This window comes from Suncus etruscus, chromosome 20 (assembly GCF_024139225.1).
Source record: "Suncus etruscus isolate mSunEtr1 chromosome 20, mSunEtr1.pri.cur, whole genome shotgun sequence".
Classification (NCBI taxonomy): Eukaryota; Metazoa; Chordata; class Mammalia; order Eulipotyphla; family Soricidae; genus Suncus; species Suncus etruscus.
Window position 1 is genome coordinate 6,702,493 of NC_064867.1, and position 7,130 is coordinate 6,709,622.

Consider the following 7,130-nt stretch of genomic DNA (forward strand, 5'->3'; position numbering starts at 1 on the left):
ATGAAATATTTTTGTTTCAGTTTCTGTTTTTTCGGTGACACCCAGCAAGTTCAAGGCTTACTTTGAAACAAAACAGAGTTATGCTTCAATGATAGTGAACAAAATATATTTCTTTGGCTTGGATAGTGCTTCAGAATTTGAGTGACTGGCCTATTTGTTGAGAATTGTTCTCAATACTGAGGATCCAACTGTGAACAAGACAGGCAAGTCTCACTTACTCAGACTCATTTGACTATTGAGGACAAACCACGTGCAGGCACTCACTTGTCCAGCCTCTTTATATAACATAAGAAATTCTTGCCTTTGTGGACTTCGTTCAAATTGGTGGGTGGGGAATAAGTGAGGTATGTAACTGAAATCTACCCTGTAGAGGCTGGAGAGAATGTTGGAATTAATAGCGCTTGCCTTGCATGTAGTCAACTCAGGTTCAATCCTCAGCACCACGTTGGCAATCCCTGAGCACAGAACCAGTTGCCTCAGACAACAACAATCACAAAAACAAAGCCAAATCAAAGTTGTAGTGTAGTAAGTAGTTAAATATTGGCTCTTAAATCAGCATTCCTAATTTAAGGTTCTTTAGAAAGTAAGCAGTGATGGAAATAAGGTCTGTTGGATAGTGTATCTATGTTGGGATTTCATATAGTTGGTCACTGAGACCAGCTGCGACCTCATTGCAAGTACAAACATACCGGAACAATGAGTGTCTTTCTGTCAGGGAGCTCCTGTTAGGAAGAGGAAGACTGGTGCTATGCGAATTAGATAATTCCAGGAAACAATTACTGCTATGGATCACATATGAATGGAAGAATGCTTTGAGCAGTAAAGGACCTAAGTTGAAATTTGAGTATAGATATGAAGGAAATACAGATACGAAGAATTTGGGGGCAGGAAACTGAATACACTGAGCTCCTGGTTCTGTTATGCAAGACAGTGAAGGCCTTCGTTACTGGAGCATACAGTTGAGCCAGGTGTTAATAAAGGGAAAATTATAAGGCAGGTTAAGAGAGCATTAGAAGAGTTTATTATCCTAAGTCAGTAAAGGATTTTATGTAGAAGGATGACTGCATGAAGAGGAATTGGAAAGGAGCAGTACAAGCAGCAAGGGCGCAGTGGAGGCCAAGGCTGGTTTGGTGATATAAATAGCATGAGAGGTATAATATTTGTGAGATGAAATATTGTAAATATATAATTTTTATATTTTTAAATTTCCTTATTTATATATTATTGGAAGAGCCAAGAGAGTTCTCAGTTGGATTGAGGGGAAAATTTCAGATAATTAGTTTATCTCATTCTTTGCTCCATTTGCTAATATGCCCGGAGTGTGTGTATTTTCCCATGCTTGAGTTTTTCCCTGCTTGAATTTGTGTGTCTGTGTGTTTCTATAAACCTAAGCAATTGCCAAACTAGAGAAGCAGCTTTACAGATTGTGCAGTGATGAAAAATACATGCTTTTTTTCCGTTTCACCTGTGGTGGGAAAAGAAAAAACCAACCATGATTTTGAGTTATACTTAAGTTCTTCCTAGATTTCAAGGACTTTTGTTAGGTTTTCTGAATTTTACATGGGAGATTCTTACTTAGTTGGTACTCTGAAATTGGAGGTAGCTGTCAGGAACTTATATGGTTATCTCACTGCTATTGGTTGACAGCGTTTCTAATTTAAGCTGTTTGAAAGTTGACTGCTAGGGATATGACTCAGTGAGTCATTGAGGGTATGTGGGACCTGGGTTCAAGCGCCATATCCCCATCATGAAAATAAATAAACTTCATATTGAGGAGCCAAGGTAACTGCAGAGTTGGCATGAGTTTATTAATATCAGATGACTATCAGATTGAAAGTTACTGTCAACTTTCTGTGATTCAGAGATATAAGGAATCAGCTTACCTGCAGAAAGAGAAAAGGAAAACTGGCCCTGTGAGTTCTGGGACTTCTCAGCATAATATTTCACTAAACATGTTAACATTTTATCTGTGTCTTAAAATTTAAGCTTGAACTTAAAACTTGAAAATCTACTTTGAAAGGTTTTCATTTTCTACCTATTAAAGTTAGCTTAGAGTTTAATTTTATTTTTGTTTCATTTTGTTTTTGGGTCACACCCTGCAGCTCTCAGGGGTTACTCCTGGCTCTATGCTCAGAAATAGCTCCTGGCAGGCTCAGGGAACCATATGGGATGGCAGGATTCGAACCATTGTCCTTCTGTATGCAAGGCAAATGCCTTACCTCCATGTTATCTCTCCGGCACCCAAAGTTAGTTTAGTTTTTATTGGGAGTGCTGGTGGTAGTAAGAGGTGCTGAAAGTTAAGTTAAGCAAGATGCAGGCTAAAGTGAAAGATATCCAAATGAAAACTGCTGTTATTTGTTGTTTCATGATTGAATCTTTATTTTTTCTTCTCCTTGCAGTGTTAGGATTCAAACCCAGGTCTCATGTATGTAAGGCACTGAGACATATTCCCGACCCCTTTGTGGAGAATCTGAGTATTTGCTATGTTCAGTCTGCTTAATTAAAAATTACTCATTTCGGGGCCGGAGAGATAGCATGGAGGTAGGGCATTTGCCTTGCACGCAGAAGGACGGTGGTTCGGATTCCAGCATCCCATTTGGTTCCCCAAGTCTGCCAGGAGCGATTTCTGAGCGTAAAGCCAGGAGTAACCCCTGAATGCTGCCGGGTGTGACCCAAAAATCAAAAAACAAAACAAACAAAAATTACTTATTTTTTTAAACCAATGTGTCAACTAATGCTGCGTTTTTATTTGTTACCACTGGTGAAATTCTAGAATCAGCTGGTAAAGTGGCAGCAAAAAATTGGGGCGTCCCAAGTGGAGGCTGCCAGTGCAGGGCCCAAGTTGTTGCTGCCCCTGGGCCTCTCAGCATTCAGTTGAACAGAGAGAGTCCCCAGGAGTAGCCCTGAGTTCTGAACACCACTTGAGAGGTCCCCTAAAACATATACCTACCCAGATTGGTATGTTTTATTGACATTACATATTGATCATCCTTGATTTGGTAGACTGCTATTTTACAATATTGCCTTTTTATTTATGAAAATTGCTTTATTTAGATTTCTTGATACCTACCTTCCAATATTTTTATTTTGCTTGGTTTTGAACCCTTGGTTTAGAACCCTTTATTAGATGGAGAATAGACATCCTCGAATTGCTCGTAGATTCCAAGGGTATGTTTTAACATTTTATCCCAAAGGTATCATGTGAGTTCTTTTGTTTTTAAATTTTGTAACAATGGCAAAACCCCCACCCACAACAACCATCAGTGTGGGTAAGCCAACCTCATTTTTGTTTCAAAATCATGGGATAGTTACTGTTTCATTCCTAAATATAACTAGTGTTGCAAAGAGAAGAATGTTTTTTAAGAATTAGCATAAACTGTGGCGCTGGAGTGATGGTGTGATGGGTAGGGTGCTTTCCTTGCAAGTGACCAACCAGGTTTGATTCCCACCATCTCCTATGGTCCCTTGAGCACCACCATGAGTAATTCCTTAGTGCAGAGCCAGGAATAACCCCAGAATATTGCTGGGTGGAGCCTCCAAACAAATAAATTAGCATCATTCAGTACTATAATTACATATAAAAATTCTTTGATGTTAAATATCCTTAAGTTAAAACTTGCAAATTTTATTTTATTTTTTTAAATATGGAACGCTTCACGAATTTGCGTGTCATCCTTGCTCAGGGGCCATGCTAATCTTCTCTGTAGCATTCCAATTTTAGTATATGTGCTGCCGAAGCGAGCACAAAACTTGAAAATTTAAAAAAATTCATGCAAGGGGGAGGGTTACTTGAATAAGGTGTTGTTTGGGCCACACTTAGAGATTCTTGGGGTTGCTTACGGTCTCTCCCAGGGCTGCTCAGGGGACCATGTGGTACCTGGAATTAACCCTCTCTACTGTCTTCCTGCCACTTTTTCTAGTTTTCAAGAAAAAAATTACAAAGCTCAAGACAGTGTTAAGTGGGTGAGGTTCTTGCCTTCAAGGCCACCCTGAGTTTGATTCCCGGCTTCTTTATGGTTCCCACTGCCACACCAGAAGTGATTCCTGAGCACAGAGTTAGGAATAACTGAGCATCACTAGGTGTGACCCAACAACTAAAAAAAAAAAAGAGAGAGAGAGAAAATCCATTATGAGATCATGTTGATATTCCCATTAAATGCAATTTGTATTTTTAGATGTCTTCTGCCCATTATCTCCAATGAAGATAATTTCTAAAAGTTTTTTTTTTTTTTTTTTGGTTTTTGGGCCACACTTGGCGATGCTCAGGGGTTACTCCTGGCTGTCTGCTCAGAAATAGCTCCTGGCAGGCACAGGGGACCATATGGGACACCGGGATTCGAACCAACCACCTTTGGTCCTGGATCGCTGCTTGCAAGGCAAACGCCGCTGTGCTATCTCTCCGGGCCCTTTCTTAAAATTTTTTTATTATAACATTGTGATTTACTAAGTTGTTCATAATACAGTTGTTTCCAACACCAGTCTTACCACTCGTGTGATCTTCCCTCTACCATTGTCCCAGTTTTCCACCCACCAACCTCATCTGCACCCTTAATATGCACAAAGTAATTTATCTTACATTCTTTTTTTTTTTTTTTTGGTTTTTGGGTCACACCCGGCAGTGCTCAGGGGTTATTCCTGGCTCCAGGCTCAGAAATTGCTCCTGGCAGGCACGGGGGACCATATGGGACGCTGGGATTTGAACCGATGACCTCCTGCATGAAAGGCAAACGTCTTACCTCCATGCTATCTCTCCGGCCCCTATCTTACATTCTTACAACAAAATGGCCAGTGAAATTGTTGAAAAATATTCAGTCAAAGAAAGTGTAAAAATTGTTACATCTCACAATGCAATATTTTTTTCATTTTTTTAAAATTTTTTTGGTTTTTGGGTCAGACCGGGGCATTCAGGTGGTTACTCCTGGCTCTACATGCAGATATCACTCCTAGCAGGCACGGGGGACCATATGGGATGCTGGGATTTGAACCACAGTCATCCTGGATCAGCTACTTGCAAGGCAAATGCCCTACCATGGTGCTATCTCTCTGGCCCCAATCACAATGCGGTCTTTTTTTTTTTTTTTTTTTGTGGTTTTTGGGCCACACCCGTTTGACGCTCAGGGGTTACTCCTGGCTATGCACTCAGAAATCGCCCCTGGCTTGGGGGGACCTTATGGGACCCCAGGGGATCCGTCCTAGCGCTTGCAAGGCAGACACCTTACCTCTAGCGCCACCTTCCCGGTCCCCACAATGCAGTCTTAAAGTCTTTGAAGAATTTTTTTTTGGTTTTTTGGTCACACGCAGCAGTGCTCAGGGGTTACTCCTGGCTCTACGCTCAGAAATCGCTCCTGGCAGGCTCAGGGGACCATATGGGATGCCGGGATTTGAACCACCGTCCTTCTGCATGCAAGGCAAACGCCTTACCTCCATGCTTCTCTCTTTGAAGGTTTAACTGAGCTGTTTGTTGCGAGTCGGGCCTTCTTTGTTACTGTTTTCCTTTATTGAGCTTAAATTGGCTTCTATACTACTTTCCCTTCTGATTTGGTATGGTCCTACTAGGCTGTCAATATTGTGGAATTTGGAGGTGTCAGTCGCATACTGGGCCCTATGGGTGGAGGATCTGTAAAACTGGGCATCTTGTAGCTCTTCCAAGAATAATGGTGAAGCTGTGAAACTGGGCTGATTACATGCCTGTGGGTATGGCTGCTGGAGCTTCTGGCAGTGAGGGGGTTTGGAGGAGGCTGACTGTCCCACTCTGAGAGGACCCCAGAGTTTTCAGCCCAGAAACTAAGATCTCAGAGGGAGTTTCCTTGATTTGGAACACTGAATGCCCATAACAATTGCCTGTCTTACGAACAACTTTGTAAATCACACTATTTAAGTAAAGTTAGAATAAAAGAGTGGTGTGGAAACCAAACTCTGTGAGGACTTACCAAACCTTCCCCAGTGTGCAAAAGACCATTAATGTGGGCTTTTTGCAGGGAGCAGCTTAACCTGCCTGGTTTGGAGAGTGCTGAGAGTAATTTTGTATTGCCTGTTTTCCTTGTTGACTAGTTTCAACCTCAGGGTGTCTTTTTGTTTCTATTTTTTTTTTTTTTTTTTTTGAGTAAGGCTATATCAGAAATCCTGACCCTCCTAACTGGAGATGTTTAATCATGTGAGCCCGCAATAGTTTTCTGGCCGCCCAAGGTTCTTTGGGAAGAAAGGAGGGAAGACGGAGACTGACTTAACTTTTCTCTCTAAGCAATCTAATGCTTAGGTCGCTCTGCCTACAGTTTAGGCTGGTTGGTTATTTCACTACCTTTTCTGACTAGAGAATAGATCAGGTGTTGTAGATTATTCAGGTATTTGACTTTTTCTTGTTATGGTGGGAACGATGTTTTTTCCACTTTTCCTGACAGAAGTTGGAACTGATCTGTAATAAAAGATGTTCTTTTACTTTTGACTATTTCGCTTTAGAAACATTTCAAATATAGCGAACTACTTTGTGCTCTCCTCCCATTTTCCAGCTAACAGATGCTACATAATCTTTATCACTGTCTTCCTGTATATTTAAATATACACTATTAATGTTGCCATTAAACTATTTGTGACTAAGAGACCCTGATTTCATGGAGGCCATTCATCCTGAATACTTTATTTAAACACTTTGTTTCAAAATCTTGATAACCTATATAAATCTTCATATTTCAACAGCTACAGACTAATATTTGGCATATTCAAGTTATTCACACTAATATGTTTTTTTCCTACCTTCAGGTATCATTAATGGGATTGGAAATTTTAAGTGCCTTTGTGGACAGATTGTCCACGCGATTTAAATCTTACGTAGCAATGGGTAAGTTAACTTTATTTTTTATATAATTTTAAGGGTTGACTTACGTATTTTTCCTTATAGTTTTTATTTAATAAAGTCTCTTTAAGTATAAACATGTTATTTGTGCAATTGAGGTCTGCTATTTAAAATTTTAATTTGCTGAATCACGAATGGTTTTAAACTTGTTTAAGAAATAATTTCCCTTTGAGATAAAAAAGCAACATTTCTCTAAATAGATTGCTAGCAACTTTTTTTTTTGTTTGTTTGTTTTTGGGCCATATCTGGCTGCACTCTGGTTACCACTGGCTCTGTGCCC

The 7,130-nt window shown here is 40.2% G+C and overlaps 1 non-coding gene across 1 annotated transcript; it reads right to left on the reverse strand.

Annotated features, from left to right (window-relative positions):
• Nucleotides 1-3,638: 3,638 nt before the first annotated feature.
• On the reverse strand, nucleotides 3,639-3,745 carry LOC125998331 (U6 spliceosomal RNA). Its single transcript, XR_007491921.1, has one exon. It is a non-coding gene; the product is annotated as a U6 spliceosomal RNA (small nuclear RNA).
• Between the last annotated feature and the right edge of the window lie 3,385 nt (nucleotides 3,746-7,130).